The sequence below is a fragment of the Haliaeetus albicilla genome, chromosome 5 (assembly GCF_947461875.1).
Source record: "Haliaeetus albicilla chromosome 5, bHalAlb1.1, whole genome shotgun sequence".
NCBI classification, from domain to species: domain Eukaryota; kingdom Metazoa; phylum Chordata; class Aves; order Accipitriformes; family Accipitridae; genus Haliaeetus; species Haliaeetus albicilla.
The window spans coordinates 33,514,554-33,535,552 of NC_091487.1; the positions used below are offsets into that span (position 1 = coordinate 33,514,554).

Genomic DNA, 20,999 nt, shown 5'->3' on the forward strand with positions numbered 1-20,999 from the left:
TTAATGGCTTTTAGAGTAGGAGTCAGCAGGATCTATTCAGTTGTTTGCTGCAGTCACTTAAGAGTTTGTTGCTGTTCAAACTGGTGGTAAGAATTTTACAATTATTGATTTTATGAACAGGGAGAAGTTAGAGTATGTGTTACCCTATAAAAGACAGTAATAGTAACCTGCATCCTCTGTGCAGTGACTTTTCATATAAAGCTAGGAACATGTTACTGAGAATGAAAATAGCTGATAGTTAAGTTCTGTTGTTGTGGTGTTAAGAGTCCTGAAAAAGTAACCTGGGGTGATACTTTCAAATTATTACTCCTATGGGTAAAATTTCCAAAAGACATTATGCATTTTTGAAGTGTAATTTACATTTTAAAAGTTACATGGAAGTTAAAGTCTCATTGCAATTCAATAATACATATGCTCCTCAGTTAATTGTACCTAAAAATGAAATACAGGGTGTTGAGCCAAGTAGATAATTTGGGAAATTTTACTTTTAATATAAAACAAAATCTAAACACCAAATACATTTTTGTTTAGGAGGGTAATTATTGATATAGAAGATCACATTTGGCCACTACTTTTGAAAATACTGCCCTCTTTCCCCCCACCCTGAGTTCATCCATCTATAATTTTGAGGTATACAATACTTCCATGAGATGCAATATATTGATATCTAGAAAAGCGACTAAGAATCTGAATGAAAGTATCTCAAAAACTGTATGCTTATTTCATTCACACATTACATGCAGTAAAGCAAAGACTTGCCCTGTAATGACTGTGGTATGATCTTTAAGTCATTGATAAAGTATTAGTAATTCATTATTCATTAAAACGGTAATGCTTTAACACATATTTGTAGCCTACTGAAATGTTTAAGTATTTCTTTATCCAAATATTTGAGTGGCAAATTCCTAAGCACTAGGCAAGTCATTTTATCTCTGCCACATTTTTGTGAAAGAAAGCATGTTTCCGCTGGTGTGTTAAAGAGCTCTGAGATTTTTTTTTCTCTTCTGCTCAGATGTCCAGTTATGGTGTTTGGCAAATTTCAAAATGTTGTAAATGAGAAGTGGCACCTCCAGTGTTTTTTCAGGTAAGCTGTTTCAAAATACTCTAAATAACACTGCAGCTCTTGAGACTCTTCTGCTCAAGTGAAAATAAGAGATTCAGGGATTGGTTCCAGTATTTTTTGCCTATGGAGGGAAACTGCTTGTCTGACAAGTTAATATTTCTTGTCCATTTCCCTAAAATGATCAAACTTAAAATCCCACATAAGACAGAACATCTGTTTATCCACAAAAACCCTTCCACGTTCATCCATGCAGGCTGGATGTATATCAGTTCTGAACTTTCTTTCACCAGGAAGGAACTGTGGAAAGTCATTAATGCTTACATACCCTTCTTGAGAGACGTGCTTCAGACGAATATGAACTGCAGAGCTCCGTTCATGAATAACTGAGTGACTTTCAACAGCTATTGCAAAGCAGATAGACGTACTGACTACTATTTTCTTGCCCTAGTTATCTACTATCACTATAAATAGTTACTTTTGCAAAAATACACTCATACACAACACTTGGTAGCAGTAGAATTTAAGGAGAGTATAAATGCTAACTGAATAAGATATTCTTAGCAGCAGCTGCATGCCAGATATTATGATCTTCATTCATTAGTAACAGTATTAAATTTGTCTAAATAGAGCCTTGCCTAATCAGCTTTAATGACAAAAGGGAGTCTTCTAAACCACATCATCTGAATTGGCTGCAGGGAGGGATCCCAAACTAAACTCAAGGTACAGTGCAGAATATTCTACTGTAACTTATCTTCTATTGTAATTCAGGTTCCTCTTAAGCTTATTAATGCAGAAGGAATCCTAATGATAATATAATCCTCTTATGTTTGTAGTGTTTTTCTTCTGCAAGAAGTAGGGTAGAACTGCCACTGTGCTATCTAATGAGTCATTAAACTCATTTCAAAATAGTGAGAAAAAGAGGTCACATAGGCATAATTTCAGATTTTGCTTCAACAATTTAACAGGATTTCTTCCCTGCTTGGATATGGCCAAATAGTCTTTGAGGATCTTCATATCTGAAAGATCAAGTACATTTGCTTCCCATTGTGAAGATTTAACTGAGATTATATTCCTAAAACGAACTCGTTTTATAGAACACACTACAACAAATACAAAAATTTCAGTCAGGGCTGACACATAGGGCGAGGTACCAGTAACTGCTGCCCTCATAAACGTCCACTGATTAGTCCTGATTAAACACCTGCTTTGTTTTGAGCATGAGTTATCACATTCAGATTTAATAAAGGACTTAAGTCTGTGCTTAAATTCCACCTAAGCCAGCGTGAATGAAGCATTTGCTATAAATTAATGATGCATTTTAATGATTTTTTTTAAGCTGTGGTCAGAATGCATGATCAGCAAAATGGAGAGGTATAGCTAGACAGACTTCTTTTCTTACCTTTAATTTTCTTCATCAATGTTTATTTCACCTCTAGAAAAACAAAACAATGGTCACTCTGTTGTGCTTACGTTTTTTCTTTATTCTTCATGCATATATAATGAGCATTATTAAGAACTACAAACATTTAATCATTTTTTTAAGCACCCATTGTTTTCTATCACATTTTTAAAACTCTGAAGTGGGAAATAAATATCCCTGTATTTGCAAGCCACATTTTCTCAAAACCACTTGATTACATTTGTTTATTTTTTAATAGAAAAGGAAGCAAAATTAAAATTTTTTTAGAGCACTGCATTTATACAACATATGTGTTCTATCAAAACATTGAAAACAGTAAAGACAGCCAAGGCTGTAGAACATCATGAAAGAAATTTTTCATGCTAAAATTACTATCTTATGAGCAAGACTGTGTTCTCAAATTGATTTTTTTTTTTTTTTTTTTTTTGTCATGGGTTACCATCCACTTTCAAGCAGTTTTGAGACCTGCATTTTTTATATAGTGCATGTAACACATATAGTACCTGACCCCTCATTAAACACTTAAAGGCATTTTGAATCAAAATCTGTAATCATGTAATAATTTTTAAAAGAATAAAGTAATTTGTGAGCATTCTCAGTTCACTAGTCACTAGATAGTTTCTGTGCATGTTCCACTTCTGCAATAGGGACTGTGATGATTTGGACCAAGCTTCCAAATGGTTATTTTCCTATAAATGTATGCTTCAACAGACATTAACAGATTCAGACTCTTCACCATGAAAGTCCCACATGAAAACTGGCCCATTTGATGTATCAGCAATTTTTAACCTGTATATCCAGACTCCTCAGCCACACAGATCTCCAGTTCCTACAGCATTCTTACTTGACCAGAAAGCTAGACTTTGCAGCAACTGTCTTAACAGTGTTACAAACTGCTTGCCACAAATTACACACTTCTGGGAGAAGAGCCAATAATGGTGGCTGAATGTTAGAAGTGAAATCAGTTCCAATGGCCACCTTAGGATTTCTGGTGGCTGAAAGGAAGGTATTTCTCCAGAGAGTTAAGGAAATTAAATATTAAAAGTTCAGATGATAATTGAGCTAATTAGCTTTGATCTAATTCTAAAAAGTTAATTGAATCAAAGCCAACTTTCGTTGTATTCTTTGCAGTCATACATTGTAAAAAATAAAGCTCTGCAGGTGGTCTAAAAGAGGTACTAATAGCAATATCTTTCAGAGAAAAATAATTTTCATCATCTCATTTGTATCAAAGAATGGTAACTTGCTTCCTGTTAGCTTGAATGGTAACTTGTTTCACGTTAGCTTGAAAATATGGATGTGAATATGGAAGGACACAGGATCTTACGCTAGTCACACCTGGATTATTCAGTGCATTTTGAACTGCCCTAGTTAAATCCTAAATTCCTGGAGACTTGAACCATTTCTTCTTCATTTTTATTTTGCTCAGGATCAGGCATATGCCAGTGAGACATATCTGTTACATATCTGTAAGCAACAGCTCATAACTACTACTCTCAGTGTCAGAATAATATAAAAAAAATTGTAAGAAGTTTGTTTTGACACATTAGTAAAGTTTTGCCCTGACATTGGGAAAGCATAAACTGCATAGCTCAGTTAAAACAACTCCACTCTCAAATTCAAGATTTGTTTGGCAAACAGACCTTACAGTCTTCTTAGTGTGAAATAAAACCTTAAGAACATAAATGCAGCTGGGACACTCAACAGACAGTATGTTGTATTTAATTGCTTGCTAGCTGAAAGTAATAGCAATTCAAAACCCAGAGTTTTACTTAGGAGCTGTGCTGGTTTTGGCTGGGACAGAGTTAATTTTCTTCATAGTAGCTAGTATGGGGCTGTGTTTTGGATTTGTGCTGAAAACAGTGTTGATAACACAGGGATGTGTTCGTTACTGCTGAGCAGTGCTTACCCGTAGCCAAGGCCTTTTCTGCTCCTCACCCCACCCCACCAGCGAGCAGGCTGGGGGGGCACAAGGAGTTGGGAGGGGACACAGCCGGGACAGCTGGCCCCAACTGACCCCAGGGGTATTCCAGACCATAGGACGTCATGCACAGCATAGAAAGCTGGGGAAGAAGAAGGAAGGGGGGGACGTTCGGAGTGATGGCGTTTGTCTTCCCAAGTGACCGTTACGACGCGTGATGGAGCCCTGCTTTCCTGGAGATGGCTGAACACCTGCCTGCCCTTGGGAAGTGGTGAAGGGATTCCTTGTTTGGCTTTGCTTGTGTGGTGGCTTTTGCTTTACCTATTAAACCATCTTTATCTCAAACCACAAGTTTTCTCACTTTTACGATTCCGATTCTCTCCCCCATCCCGCCCTGGGGGAAGTGAGCAAGCAGCTGTGTGGTGCTTAGTTGCTGGCTGGGGTTAAACCATGACAGAGGCTAAATTGGAAAATATGCACAAACAGATACCATGGGGAATATTCCAACACAGCATAAATCTGGAAAATTGTAACTTGTCACTAAATGAGTTTATTTGCTATGGTGGTACAGTACAATCAGAGACAAGTACCAAAGGGAGGTCTGTCTGGTGACGTGAGAAGTATGTGTTTCAGTTGTAATAACTTAATAAGTGACTCTGAGGATCTGTACCATTTGGGTGGTAGAGATAGACCCACATTCCTAAAACTCAAAGTGCCTTGCTATAGATCTTTTACATAGCCACACAAATACCATTTGCGAGTTGTGATCCCTATTTACTTAATTTCTAAAATAAAGTAAAAAAACTCAAGTAAAGGAACAACAGAACAAAGTGGGGAACAAACTGCCTGGACCTCTGCACTTGAGGACTATCAAGGCCCAGACTGGTGTTCTATAAAAGTTTTCTGAATGCTCTGGACCCACAGTCTAAAACTGCATTGAAATTGAGCGTGCTTGCTATGTGTTTCACATAACCCCTTGAGAGCCAGGCTGTTTGGACATGGATATTGTTCCCAGTAGCACTTAAGTCCTAATTTTAAAATGGGTCTGAATTCAAAAGGAGGCCTAGGGGATATACACCATGCAGTGCAGAGATTCCTGAGCCAAGATGAAGGGCTCGTTAGTTCAGTCAAACTCAGTGCCACAGGTCTGCACTTAGACCATGTCCGGGTCCAGAGCTATGCTGAGTTCTGAGTTGTTCTCCCATGCAGACATGTCTGTGGGTGCATAATTAGCAACCTAAGGGAAATTTAGCTCTTAAATTCAAGACTGCATTTCTCGAAGCCCCCAATTCAGCTGCGACCCAATTTCTGGGGTGCTCAGCCTGTAGAAAACCTACTTTTCCATGCTTAAATTCAGCCTGTATTCCGCGTTCAACTTGTACATTAAAAATCCTCGGTCTTCATAGGGACAGGAAGTTTAGCGCTTATCTCAGATCCAAATTCCCCAAAGGTCCAGAATGTATACATTTCTCCTTTGTCCTCAGGGGGGAACTTGATTCTGTAGGCATCCCTTCACATATCTAAGACACAATTGGTGTTAGGCTCCTTATAAAATACATTGTCAGACAGCATTTTCTTTTATAAAAAGGTCTTATTTTCCCCCAAAGCATGCAGTCAGGTTGTGAAAGAGATTAATTAAATTCTAACCAAGATTACTCAGACCCACGCCAGCCCCCAGACAAAGCCCTAACTAGCAAACTCTTCTTCGACTTCGGGCACTTTGTATGCTTCCTTTGAAGCTAAGCCACTGTTCAGGATTTATTAGAAAAGCAAAAAGTAGTCCATCACCTGAGAAGTATGTAACCAAACTCCCCAACTCATGAAGAGGGCTTCAAACCTGCTAGATATTTGTAAGAATGACATCAGCAATGGATTAGCTACTACTATAGGCAGATAGGCATTGCCCCATGCTGTGTAGCTGATATCATGGGAAATAAATCAATAGCTACCACCTACTGGACTTTCAAGCTATTCAGGCTTCAATTAGCATTAGTATTATTTTCTACAGATTCCACAGTTCATTAGCAAGACTTGACAGTCCTGACAGCTGGTGCTTTGGAGCACTCCTGTATAGTATTCTTCAGTGACCTTGACGAACCTTTTAAATCACTTTAGCTCTGTTTTGCAGAACAGATTGTCCATGCTGAATTTATAACCTGCACTGCTACTGAGGCAGCTTTCTTGGCCAGCTTCTGTCTCCCAATTTCTGAACATCTGCTATTCAGAAAATCTAAGTCAGCACCTGGACATTGGATGAACTTCAAGGTAACCAAGTTCCTAAGAACATATTTTGCCTCATTTCCCATACAATATATTGAGGTTAATATGTATTTTTCTAATTCCTATAGCAGTGCGTGTTGCAAAATGAAACTACTGAAAGTCAGCTTTTCAGTCATGTAAATGTATCAGCACAGTCAGCAATGTCTGAAACTGTTACAGAGCATTTACTATCATGCCCTAGAGAAGGTAAAGTTTGGTTCCTTTACAATCTTATTTTTTTGTTTAATTTCACTGTTGTTGTTTCTATGCCAGCTAGCAGCATCCCTCCCCATAATCCTGCAGTCTTTCCTGTAAGTCAGACCCAATTTTGTCTGTCACTATGGAGTTAGGTTTTTTGGACAACTGCCCAGACCCTCAGCAGAGTCACTTCTCTCCTTTGTCTTTCCAGTATGCACAAAGTGCTCATAAGTCACATTAACTAGAATTGAGGCAAAGCAACAAATCAAACAAATAACTGTAATGACTAGCAGGGAGAGCAGAGACCTGTTTATAATTGCTCAGTTTGCCGAGTACATGGATGTTAACATGACTCACTCCAGGGCAATTATGTTGTAGCTTCTGACAGGTGTGATATGGCATTGTTGATTTTGGCAGATATCACTAGTACAGCTACTTTAGTCGACCTTGAAAACTCTGATGTCAGCATTCACTACTGTGGCCCTGATACTGACCCTTCTCTTCTTTGAGAAACTGAACTTTAATCCTTTTGCTCAATATTCCAAAAAAAATCTCTGATTTACCTGATTTCATTGATATTTTTTGTTTGTGTCTTTCCCAGAATGATTGTTGATACAAACTTTTGCAGACTACCTTGCTTTATAACCCCTTTTCTGATGTCTAAAAGGGGCCTGGGGTTCTCATGAAAAGGATCTGTACGCTACAGTTAATCATCCACGTAAAGTATCTCCCACTTCCTTATCCCCAAGGATAAGGGAATAAAATTTGAGCATTATTTTAACAATTCATACCATACCCAAAGTCTGAGCTGCTTCCATATGAGCCTGTTCAGTCTGAAAGTCCTGCAGTCTTTACACCCCATCTTTCAGCAGGACTTACTCGTGCAGTCTAATCTGCGTAAACAAGATCATATACCTTCAGGATCAAAGCTCACCTTTGTCTGGCTTGAATATTCTTCTGGCACAGCGAGCTTGGATCTATGTACAAAAGACACACACTGACCAGCCAACTCAGATTTACAGATGGATTTGGGCTCTTATTATATTTACATATTTTTGACAAATATTCTAAATCAGTCCACCCATATTTTGTGCTAAAAGCCAAAATGCAATAGAATGGAAAATAAGAGAATATAGCAATGACATTAGGGTCCAATTAAAAAGAATAAAAAAAAACCAAACAACCAAAAAACACACTTCCCACTCCTTTTAGTTATCCATATTGTTGCAGGTAATAGCGTATTTCTTTCACAGGCTTTTCTCCTTTTTGTTCACAAATGTTAACAAATTAATTTCCTTGAAAATTACCTTTATTCATAGCAGCTCAAGACCTTCGGGGTGACATTTTCATTTCTGTTGAGCAATGTCTAATTGTTCTAATGTCTCAACATTTCCCCATGAAGCTCCCACAATATCTGGGACCACCGGTTACTCATGGTTGTTGCACAATGCCATTTCCATTCTCTGACCAAGTGTCAAGCTCTGACAGCTTAAGCACTTGTAATCAACAAAATTTTGCTGACTTGCACATGAGGATAGTGATTTGGACTCCAAGCTAGAGCATTTCAAAATGACCTGGTTTGATAAATATCAGTGTTTAGCACATCTTAAAAATCAAACACTTTAAATGTATCCTTATTTGGCACTAAATCTAAGGGACACAAGTGTAAACTTTCTAAAGTTTATAACTTGGCTTCTATACACATTCATTTCAGGAAAATTCAATTAATTAAATGTCAATGAAAAGCTCCTTCAAATGGGGACATAAACTCAGCTGAAATAAACTCATTTTTCTTACAGGGAAATGTTTGAGGAATATTCTGTTTCCTTTGCCAAGTTCTAATACTTATTGACCTTCAGGTGAGTGTAAAGTAGACTGCAGTGATAACTGCAGTCTTGTCATAAAGTTTAGAGTCCCAGAATTTAAAAAAAACAAGTGATAGAGAATGACCAAACACATTTTGTGCTCTAATTATGAACACACACTGATTAGAACTCCTAGGCAAAATCAAAGACTCATTTCTTTCCTAGTATTCAAAATGTAGCAGGATTAAGAACATTCTCATATATAATAAAAACAATTATTAAAATATACATTGGAAACTTTAGCAAAGACAATGAAATTATTCCCCACACTGCTAGCAGATGCACAAGAAACTTCCATTGTCCAGAGAATGTGGTAAGTGACTTAAGTGAAATACTTGCCTTACACAGCAGTCTTTCATAGCAAGCTATAACTGGTAATCTACCCAGGATCAGAGCCAAAGAGGGATTAACCCATCACAGAAAGACATTCTATTTTAGGCAGCAGGCACAAATGTCTAGTGACTGAACACACTGAGCTTTGTGCAATATGCCACTGCAGTTTGCTGCTTGATGAAAAAGAATACTATAATTTATCTTAAGCTCATAATACTGTGTTGATGCATCACACCTGTCAAATTGATGTTAGTGTAGTAAACTGGTAAATCAGATGCATCTTCCAAAACCCTTCTTTGGTGACTCTTGCAGTTTGAAAAACACAGCTATAGCTTAACAGCAGCATTCTTTCAGTGTAGGAAGAATCAGATTCTTCCTGCCATCTCAGAAGGTGCCCACATTAAACAGAGAATCTAGGTTTGCTAACCAATCAAATGTTTTATTTCTTTACTAAACTGACTATTGAGCCATTGTTACAGGTGACTTTCCTTGCCAGAGAACTATGCTTTAGTCCTTGCACTAGAATTCATGAATCTGATACAGGGATTAGAAAATATTTCTGTGCAAGGGGTATGTGTGCACCCTTTTGAGCTATTACCTGTAGCAATGACTAGAGGTTTCAGCCTAGTCTTCTTCTACTACCTTTGAAAACACCGTAGACCTTACAGTTGCTGGCCACAAGAGCTTCTGTTTGCAAATCAGAACTGTTTAAAAATCGAACAGGTTAAACCTTCCCACAAGTATCCCTCACCACTCCAGTTTCAGGGTTTATTTAACCAGCTGTAGCTTTCCCTTTTATTCATCAGTAGTATGGCTGATTCAAAACCGTGTATTCCAGCATCACAACATGTGCCCATGTGCTGTAAGACTGCAGTCATTTCCCTGGAACGTTTCACACCTGCCTGTGCCTTGGGGTCTGACATGACACTGCAGAGTTCAAAAAAGCTACTTAACTATCGAGGGAAATGCTCATAGTGGGTAGGCAATTATATAACTCTAAAATTCTAGGTATGTTACCTTAAAGGCATTTCTGATCGGCATTCCCCAGATGACAGACCAAGGAATACAATTTATAGACCCAAAAGTCAGCTTGAGAATAAAGTGCTTCATGTTACTTTGTATAATGCACATTAATCCCTTTTAATTTATTCTGGTGGTATTTTGCTATTACTGATTTTAACGCACAGTGAAGAGTGTTTTCTGGCATTTGAGTGATAAGTCAAGATCTCTGTCTAAGTTATCTGAAAGCAGCTGACAGTTTAAATAAGCTGAAAACTTGAGTCTTTATTTAGCCTTCTACCTCATTAAAATGTGTATGGAAATCATATACACTCATTTTCATATACTTTAAAATACTCTTTCATAAATTAGATCTATTTTCTATAGAAGCATTTCTTATTTTGTGCAGTAGAGGAATGAACAGCTATTTCCTATTTTGCTTTATCTTCATGAATGGATGTATGGAACTGTCTTATTTACGGCACATCAATCAGTCTCTCTTCTGAACACACAGTTATTTGCCTTCTCATGTAATTCTTCTATTTCTCCAGCATTTGTAGCTCTTCACGAACATGACTGAGCTTATCTTTGTACCACTGTGGTGAGCTGTCTTTCTTATTGCCAGATACATAAATATCAGAATTCTGCACTGATTTGGATTCCCAATTTCAAGCACTTCTGCAAAGAATTTACCATTCTGTGCTCTCATCTGTGTACAAAACCCAGGTTTTGCTTTTAATTGCAGCTTTAAATGCTCAACATTTCCAATAAAGTGCTCAGCATCTCAACTTACATCTTCAGAAATGAATAATTGCATGTGGAAACCCAGTCTAAATTTACACTGCATAGAAACTATGTAACAGAGTCAAGGATAGAATCTAGTTCCCTAGAGTGACTGTCCTTTTTTAAAATTTTTTTTAAGCTTACCCATTCCACCCTATATATCTCACAAATTCTCCAACCAATGGAACAGTTACCCCAGAGACAGCAAACTAATTCAGCCACAGTACAGATCTACCTGGTGCACGGAGGTAGGCATGGCTGAGGGGAAAATGGTGTGTGACCATGTCGGTTTAGATCAGAACTCCATAGGTTACAAAACTAGAAGGGCCCATCTTGATCATCTAGTCTGACAACCTTTATAGGAACAGGCCATGGGAACAGCTCAGAATGAATTCTCCTTTCATAATGCGTAAGTACAGAGGAACAGAATTAAAAATGTGCAGGCAACTTTCATTCTGACAGTCCACAATTTTGAATGTCTCTTTTTGTAGTGTAGATCTTTTTCAAGAGAGGAGGAAGGGTACAACTGTTTCATGTTTAATTCCTAGTTGCTGTTTTCCAAAGCAATCAGAAATTCCATCAGAATAATCTATAAATATCCTCCTGATCCAATTTCCTTCCCTCTGGGGTGTGTAAAGTACTGGCTTTGTAGCGTGCCAGTGAAGTGACCATGTTGTCTTACTACCATAGATGCCAAGGGAGGGAGGCTACGGAAGCACTGCCACCTTAGATGAAAATATGTTGTTTGTGGGACAGTGAAGGAGGTTGGGGGGTGGGATATGGGGCTGTGTTTACAGCTGGGGAAGAGGGAGCTGGGACAGAAGCAGAGAGGGAGATTTATTATACTTTACTCTCTGCATGCCATAGTTACCGTGTTCTCAGTCAGTGGCATGTGTTCCTTGGAACAATGCCCACCTCCATAACTATTTTGCTATTTTATTTACTTATAGACTGAGTGCCATTTCTAAGTCACCTACCCATTTTAGTGGCAAACACCTACGCCACTATATCATTTACAAGTGCTGCGTCTCAGTTAGCTTCACCTAAGGAGGCATCTGATAGACAGATTGTTTCCCTGTTGATAGTTTGTACTAACGAGCAGCAAAACTTGGCAATCTCTCCCTATGGATTAAATATCAAAACTCTGTGTCAGTGTCTGGTCAGAATAGGGTGTACTGAGAACTCGGCAAGCAGCAGAAGGAATCCCTTCTGCTCTGCGCATCAGCTGAAAGAGTCGATCTGCTGAGGTTCCTTCAACCGAAGGCAACGCTTGGGGAGGGCAGCACGCAGCAGAGCGCCTGCCGCTGCTGCCTTGCCACACGCCATCGCCGCCCTCCCTGCCCCAGATGCCAGGCTGTACGTCACACCACACGTGCACTGAGCCCCCGGTTTGGCCGGTCACACGCCCCTCTTCCTAAGCTCCTGGTTGCCACAGGCAGTGTTTTTACCTCTAGGTATGTGACTTTATAGAAAGTCATGCATAGAAAGTACGGTAACGATACTAAAAGCTTGCGATTGTGGGCCAAATCCTGCTCTTGGGCATACTTGAATACGGCTGGAATTGAACAGTTAGACATTTTTCAGATCTGAGAATGTGCATAATCTATTTCCCTCATCCAAATGTCTCATCTTTTAATCCAATCAGCCAACAAGTTTGATCCCAGCTATGTAGATTTGATTTGCAAAATCAAATGGAAACGGCCAGCCTAAACCCCATAGTACTTCAAATATCATTTTACCCACAGTCATCATGCAGTTAATGCTGTGAAAGTAACAGTGCTGTGTTTGGGGGATGGGCTAAAGCCCTGCCTGAATGTTTCTTACCTAAGAAGGGAAGAGATCTTTCTTATTGCTGCTATTAATCTGACAGTAGAGCTGGAGGGACCAATTCAAATTTAAAAGCTAAATTTAATCTGAAATGATCAATACCCTGGAACTTGCCATGTCCCAAAAGATTAGGCCAAATAGCAGCATCATGTATTCTGAGCTCATGTTGCAAACCACTGTGCGGTTACTAATTCTATTAGGGAGAGCATATTTCCTCCTCCTCACCCGTTTCCAGTGGATTGGCCCATGCTAATGAATTTGACATTCAGTGTTCAGAGAATCAATGGTTAGCAACATACAGAAAAACCTTTTTTGAAACCAAGCAAAAATGTATTTCACATCCCTGTCATAAGAGAAAACATTTGGTTTTTAATCCAAATGGCTAATGCCTTTACCATCAGTAAGTGAATTTTTAAAGCTAGTATTTGTTCCTGACTTACAAACCCTTTAATGGCACAGTGTGCATGGAGTTGTGTACTACAAGCTTAGGGGGCCATCCATCCACACATAGCTAAATTCAAGACCAGGGTCTTCGCTATTTTCCAATCATCACCCTAGCATGCATCTGAAAGTCACTGTGTCACTGGTGCTGGCAGCTCATTTTAGCGCAATACGCAAAAATGAGCTTTGGATTCTGAGCAATGTGACAACCAGTTTAGATTAAGACTTTTCTAGGAGTTAGATTCTTTTTTTTCTACTTTACAGGGATTTTTTTGTAACCCTGGATTCTTCCTATATGGCAGCTGGTATGGAGTGACTGAATTATGTAAGGAGGGGCTGATTTTTTTGTATTAGTGGCCTACTAAAGCTAGAAGCTAGGAGCAAGCTTGCTACTATGACATTCCATGATGTTATTACGCTCTTGGCCGCATGGAAACAGACCATTTGTAAAAGTGTTGATATTTTTTTCATAGTTTATCTCATCTGGGCGCTTGCCTTGTCTCAGGTCTCGCTCTAGATACTCCTTTTCACCGTAACTCTACTCAATTCAATGAAAACCTGTATTGTATCACATGCGTAAAAGAAACCTGAATGCCTGTTAATAAAGCTCAGAGGATGAAGGAATAAAGCTCAAATTTAGCTCTCAGACTTAGTATTTCAAAAATGGAATGGAAATACGGCAGCTTTCTGTGCAGTTGTGACTGTGTTTTAGTAAATTCACAGAACATTTAGATTCTAAAGGGACAGGCCCCTTGATGCTGATATTGTGTACAGAACCATCAGACCTCGGGAGAATCACCCATCATGAGTTATTACAGTCTGGTGACCTATTATTCCTTTTCTTGCTCAGCTAGAAACAGTGGACCAGACACTGGCCCAGATAAAGCAACACTGGCATCAGTGGTATTTAAAGACAGGTATTGATGAAAAGGGACAGTTTTAACTATGTACTTTTCTGAATCAGAGCCATAGGCATATACCTTTACCCTGTTGAAATCAAAGATTTCATTTGACTTCTGTGAGAGAAAAATAAGCATGCAGTCTGAACTGAGATAAAGGAAAATCTACTCCACTGAATTCAGTTGAGTTTCAGCACTTTCAGAATATTGGAAACTTTTTAAAAGTTACAGAGTCAGTGTACATCTATTTATATTCACCCATCTAAAAAGTGTATAAATTAAATGATACATGCAAAATACTTGCATATATCTATAGCCCCACAGTAGTCTAACTCTACATTGAATGCAAAGCAGAGTAAGTATATCTAAACACACTTACAGTGTAAACATGTAAAACGCATAATTACTCTTATTTTAAAGCTAGGTCTGGATTATCACATCTTAATGTCAATCTGCACTGGAACAAGCAATTTTAGCATGAAAACAAGGTTGAACATGTTCACAGAAAGTTGAGCCCAGCCCTGTTTTTAACTTCTCTTTACTTAACATCCAGTTGCTGGACCAACTGCAGTAGCAACTGGTTGGCTTGGAGCCCTCTTTTGCTTCTCTTTGTTTTGATATGACTGACATGGCACTCTGTTAAAAGTTCTTCCTCTTTGAATAGCTGGTTTGGAGACCATGTAGAAGTCTTTAAAGATATCCTAAAAAAGAGAGGGGAAAAGCCTGAAGATAAAAACCACCTGTTGTCTGTAGTACAGCAAGTTCCCCCCCACAAAAAATCATTTTCCTTCAAACAGTTGCCTCAGTACATACTGCTTTATTTATATGACGGGTGTCCAGTTCTGAACACTGCCACCCATTACAAAAGGAAGCCATTTAAATATTCTACAGAGCAAGAAAAACACATTATCTGCTCTGCTTTGTAACTGGCATTACCACCAGGCTACCCAGTGATAAATGTCCAGCAAGAGCTGAATTCTCCTTTATGATTTACAAATGAACAAGCCCTTCCACTTCAATATATTACTTTGCTATCACCCTATCAGTCTGAGAATGCGTAACATTCATTAATCAGAGCATCTGTTTACCAGCCTTTTCTTGCTCCATTTAAAGTCGATACTAGAATTGCCTTAGTGTGGTCAACACCAGAACTGCCTTAGTATGCAATGTCATAGTGAAATTTGCTCCAGTCCTGCTCAGCTGCTGCTACCTCAGAAACATCCCTGCTTGGCTTTTTACATTTGCAGAACGATAAGAGCAAAGAGACCAGTACACACGTAGTCACCTCCTTCTGCAGCATCTCACAAAACCTGAACAGCAATATAAATCCAAACAGTCTTCCTGCTGAACAGTTCTGAAGGATACTCTGCCTTCCTGATTCACAGCCCATCCTTGAGTACCATTCCATACTTGGTCTTGTGTATTGTTAATAACCACCCAGCTCCCTAATCTGACTGAACACCTGTATTTCTGCAAAATTTGTATTTTTACATCACATAATACACAACTATTCAGAGATACTGTGGTTTATCCCACAAAGAAGCAGAGTTCGTTTGCTCATGCTGACTACCCAGCTAGCGTTCAGTTAGCTGACAGAGCTTCGCTGTGTCATATAAACATAACCTGATCAAATATCATTCTGTTGCCATCAATGGCAAAAAGCACCCTACCAAACCAAATAAGGCCAGGATCTCACCATAAATGTATTTCAGCCATGTAAGTGGGAGGCAAGCATGCAATGTCCATTTTTAAAGCAAAATCACTATGTCATGGTGATACTTAATGATTTGTCAGGGTTGGCAAGAGAAGTCTAGCCCTTAGGACTCTCAGAAATACCATAGAGACATGCAAGCGTAAGCATAAAGCTTTAAGGAAGCTTTAACTAGCACATGAATCAGTATTTTGCATGCAGGAGAGTTTCCTATTGAGCATTTAAATGCAGGGGTTTAGTTCCCTAAATATGAATAGCCACTACTGAAAAACTGGGTTAATAACAATATAAGTCTAGAAAAGTATTTTAAATCCAAGTACTTTTTCTTGCAGTCTGTAGTGTGTCACTCAGTGCTCTTAGCCCCACATGATGAAACTGGAAGTGTGTTTCCATGAAGAATGCAGAGAGCCTGCTACAACTTTCATCTGTGTCTGCCAGAAAATTCTGACTGAGAGATTTAATGGCTGACGGTTCCGCATATGTTTCTGTCAACGTGATCCTCGACTCCAACTGCGTCCTACAGAGAAATGCTTGAACACACGAGAGCTACAGCTGAGCCGCACGATGACAAAGGCAAAGCTGACACAGTGATCCGGTTTTAGAACAGAGACAATATCTTAATTCATCATCTAGAATAGAAAATGTACTGCTTGAATAGAATGCCATGATTCATAGCTGGATTGCCATCATGTATGTTTTTTACATAAGGCAGCAAATAGATTTGGTAGGACTCTCTTAATTATTATCTGTTAATTTATTCTAAGGATTCTACTGCATGAATTCACAACTTGAAATCTGGTACAACTTGCTTTATTGTGTTGTTGGTTTACCTGCTGTACCTCTCAGCCAAAATTCCTCTACTTTTCTATATAAGGAAGACTCTCATCTCATTAATAGTTAAGCACACATTACGGATTACCTACAACATTCTGTAAGGCTTTAAGAAAGATACACATCACATTCCTTGTGTTCACTCATTCCTTTCAAAGGCGTGGGCTTACAAGCTCAGACCTCCACACAAGGGGCTTGATAGTTTAATAATCCGTTCAACAAAGCCCAGCTAGTCCATAAAATCTGAGTCGAAATCAGGCAAAATCAATAGTTTGGGCTGAGATTTTGTTTGTGTTTCAAATCAAAACCTGGGTCATAAACTCCCAATAAATAAATCCAGCTGTCATGCCATACTAATCTCACTGCCTACTGATAAAGAAAAGAGAAGCATCTTCTTGGGCAGAGCAGGTGTTAGAAAAAAAGCAGCCTGTCTGAGCCCCAAGCCCAAGTACACGGTTGCGTCCCGCTGGGTTAAGTTACGAAGAAATCCAAATCATTCAGTGTGTGGGTGAAAGGAGGGAGAGGCCCATGCCTTTCTTTCTCCTTAGGCTCCTCATGAGTCTAACACTGCCCCTCCTCTTTGAATATGGTTATCAGCAAATCTGACTCTGAACAGCAACTAACAGATATTCATGACGACAGCAGCTGCAAAGTTGTTAAAAATATACAAAATTTCATTGTGTGGGTGGAAAGATTGCCCTTGCTGAACAGAGACAGAAATCCTAGCGGCCCAATATTTTCGGCCACAGCTTGCTATATTTTGACACATAGTCTAGGAACCCCAGTCTGTGTTGTCCTTGTTGTCATCCTTGTTATCCTTGTTGAAGATCTTTTAAATGCAAGCTTTTAAAATAAAAGTGTGAGGCCACTTTTTTTTTTTCCCCTCTTGAATAAGGCTTTCATGTTCAGAGATGGGAAAAGAGAAATGATTTTTCCACCTGCTATCAATACACCAGGCCAAGTTGCCTCGGGTAGCTAAAAAAAAGCATTCCACAACTCTGCATGGATTCCAGTGGATTGCTTAGCAGAGCCAAGATTTGCAGCTTTCAGCTGCTCCTGTGGGTTTGTGCGGCAAAGTGCACAGAAAATGCCATGCCAACGATTCCTTCAGAGCAGATGGGGAGATGCATATTTACTAATCATCACAGAAACTGTTATATGTGTTTAAATCCTCTTTATAAAAACAGTTTGCTTTTCAGCCATTTATTGAACAGCTCCTAAGCTGAACCTCTGCTCAGCAGTACGTGACTACACATTCAAGCTTTTGCTTTCTCTCCAGGATCCAGTTGGGCAATGAATGGCAGTGACCACAACATGCTCCCACCGTAACTGTGACTCCTAGCAGCCTTTCTGACAGCTAAAATTGTCTAGGACTTCATGGTTCTGTATTTCTGAAAATGAGGTTGCTAATTACAACCGATGCAGAACATAATATCTAAAAGTGGAAATTTTGTGGCTTAGCCTAGCTTTTTGCCATAGTGCTATAAATTACCTACAGAAATGCACTCAAATCAAACTAAGAGATATAACAGGTATAACTATCATGACTCAAAGCTGTACTTTGCTTTCTAGACAGATACCTAAGCCTTTAAACTAATCTTGAAAAAGGTGTAAGTTCCTTGGCCTCTCTGAAAGCTTCTGAAAGCACCTAAAACAATTTTAAAAATTGTATCCTAAGACTCCAGTCACTCTTTCTATAGCTGAAGGCAGACAATACTTGAAAATACTTGTGCCTTTGACAGTCATTTTCCCTTGTTCTAAGCCAAAGGGAATGACTGTATGATTTCTTCTGCATGTAGTGAAAAAACAGTAAATAAGTAGCCCTGCATGCTCTCAAAATCACTTTTGCCCTCTGCAATTATCTTTATCCTCCATCATAAAATTAATACACAGATGACTTAAAATATCAAACCAATAAAGGCAGCCCAGCTCTGTAGTTTCACAGTTGCCAGGGGTGGTGGCTGCAGGAGGCAGCGCTGCAGAATAAACGAGCACTCTGGCATTTGTCTTGCACATTATTAAGTGAATGCTGGGATTTGCTGGGGTTTTTTACCTAGCAAACCCTGAGTACACCTGTTGTATTTTTACCTTCCGCTGAAATCACTGAAAGGGTTTGAGACAGCAAGAGACTTCATTCCCTATGATTCAACACAACATAAAACCTTAGGTCCCACTCCTGGCAAGGACTCCTTGCTGCTACATTATTGTAACTATTAATAATTGCTAATAACAACATTATTAGTACATTGCAGCAATTCTTTTTTATATTCTGCAATATTTGCTCCACAGATCCTTTTTGTATTTCTCTCCTCTCTGCGTTTGTCTCTAGTTTGAGGCGATTTCCTACTGAATGAACTTAAAACCATTAGTTCTTCTTGCTCCTTTATAAACTGGATTGAACTCCTTCTTTATTTCAGTTATTTGCATTTTCATTCATTTATTGCATTATCTGCAGTGTGTCCACTTTACATTGCAAAACTTCTTGATGTTTCTTAAAGATTCACTTTAAAGCAATAAATAAAAATAGCTTAAGACACTATCTTGTGTCCTCAAGAAACAGTGTCATTTGTTTACAGCTTAGAATCATGACAGCAGCTGCATGCAGTCCAGGATCGCACTGATTATTATGCCATGGTATCAAAAGAATGCTTTCTCTATTTGTAGCGGTGGATATATTAGAGCTATCAGTCAGAATGGAAATGTCTGCATGAAAACTCTGATAAGCAAAATAGATACTGACACTTAGAAACTTGACACCTAAAATTGTATGAGAAACTGTGATAGAAGCAAGCCACAGAAATAATCCATTTCTTAGGAAAGAAAAGAACCTAAAAAGCAGAAAGACAATTTGCCCCAGGAGCAGCAGAGCTGCAAAAGCATGGTTTCCAGTAGATTTGTAACCTTTATCCCAATCTTTCTCCCTGCTGCTTACCTCATTATAATAATTACAGCTCCTTCTGTCTCCCTTTGAAACCTCCACTGGGAGAGAAACAGCATGAGCTGTAGCTTGTTAGCAGCTACATTTGCACTGATTGGTCACAGAGTTATTCTTAAATAGATAGTAAAGCAGCTGAGCTCATCTTCAGTGAGAGCTCTTACTTGGTCTTCCCCTCTGTTAATTTTCTCAAAACTTCTAGGCGCGTCATTCTCTTTGAGACTTACTTATCTTTCAGACTTATTTGAAATCACTCTTAGGGCTCAAAAACTGTTAGGTGAGGAATAGGTAACTCAACAGACAGACAGACAGTTTGACTGCATAAGCCTATTGTCTTTAGGAAACCAGGCTGAGAAATGATACTTTTCTCTTGGCTAGACAGCTTCGGCACTGCTAAACATGAATGGTACAGGTGTTAAATTTTCCAAGAACCATTTCCAGTAGTCACCTAGCATGTAGCTACTCTATTTTTAAGAGTACAGAGATAAGTCCTGGTCTAAGGAATTTAATTTATTCATATAAGCAGAGCCAGAAACTACCAGAACTTCAATGGGAATCTTAAAGAAGTGGCAATCTTTTGTCTGAGCAAGAGAGCACAAGATAAAATAAAGTTGAATAATACAGTAAATAGAAGTGGATGGTGGCCCAGGTCAACAGTAGAACTTAAGGCTTCTTACCTTCCACCAAAGAAGTGAGTGACCCAGCTTCTTCTGATTTTCGAACAAGAAGAGCATAGGACAGGTACAAGCTGGACGGAATGATGGTAAAGCCAAGCATAATCCATGCCCCTTTTTGAGGAATTGGCACGTGTTGCTCCTCGGATACAGCTTGACATTCATCACTCTTCTTGAAGCCAACATGAACTCCACTTTTGTTGTCAAAGTTGTGTCAGGCTCTAGAGCAAGAAAGATCCATTTTAAGTCATAGTCATGGCCCAGAAGAAGCCAAGGTTGTGCACTGACTGAAAAGTAATTTACACTGTGTAAGATTGAGATACATACCTTGTATCAGCTCCATTTCACTATCTTTCTCTCCCCAAAAGATAGCAGAAATTTACTGCAAAATTTGGTCAAAGATAGTAGGCAGTCATTTGGCAGATGTAAGTAACTGAATAATGTAGATGGGCTCAAAAGTAATTCTAGGAGCAGATCACCATATGGAGTGGAGACAGTTGTGGAAATGAGTGTTGAAAGAGATGGAATCCAAACACCTACTGATGAAAGACAGACCGAAGCCAGGAAAGTACAGGACTTTGAAGAATGAGGAGAAGACACAGAAACTGGAGAAGGGGAAGCTGAAACAGCAGGGAAGCATGAAGAGTTGACTAAAAGATTTCAAATTAGTGTGACGTGAAGATGACTTTAGTGCCAAGGAGCTGGAGATACTTAGAGAAGTGCAAGTCTTATCATGCATCACATAGTTTATAGCATAGGAGACAGTTTTGGACAAAGACCATGACAGGAATGGGGAGAGCATAAATTGTGGGAGATGATTGTTGATATTGAATTGCATCA

At 39.0% G+C, this 20,999-nt stretch overlaps 1 long non-coding RNA gene across 3 annotated transcripts in view; it reads left to right on the plus strand.

The window, feature by feature from the left end:
* The window catches only part of LOC138685488 (uncharacterized), a 32,252-nt gene extending 11,967 nt beyond the window's left edge, over window positions 1-20,285 (plus strand). For 2 of the 3 annotated variants that reach the window (XR_011324762.1, XR_011324761.1), the window contains 4 exons: window positions 1,013-1,084; window positions 6,533-6,669; window positions 6,753-6,870; window positions 16,052-20,285. This is a non-coding gene — a long non-coding RNA (uncharacterized lncRNA). The remainder of the gene's footprint in view (window positions 1-1,012; window positions 1,085-6,532; window positions 6,670-6,752; window positions 6,871-16,051) is intronic. The other variant, XR_011324763.1, reaches the window with a different exon arrangement.
* Window positions 20,286-20,999: the final 714 nt, after the last annotated feature.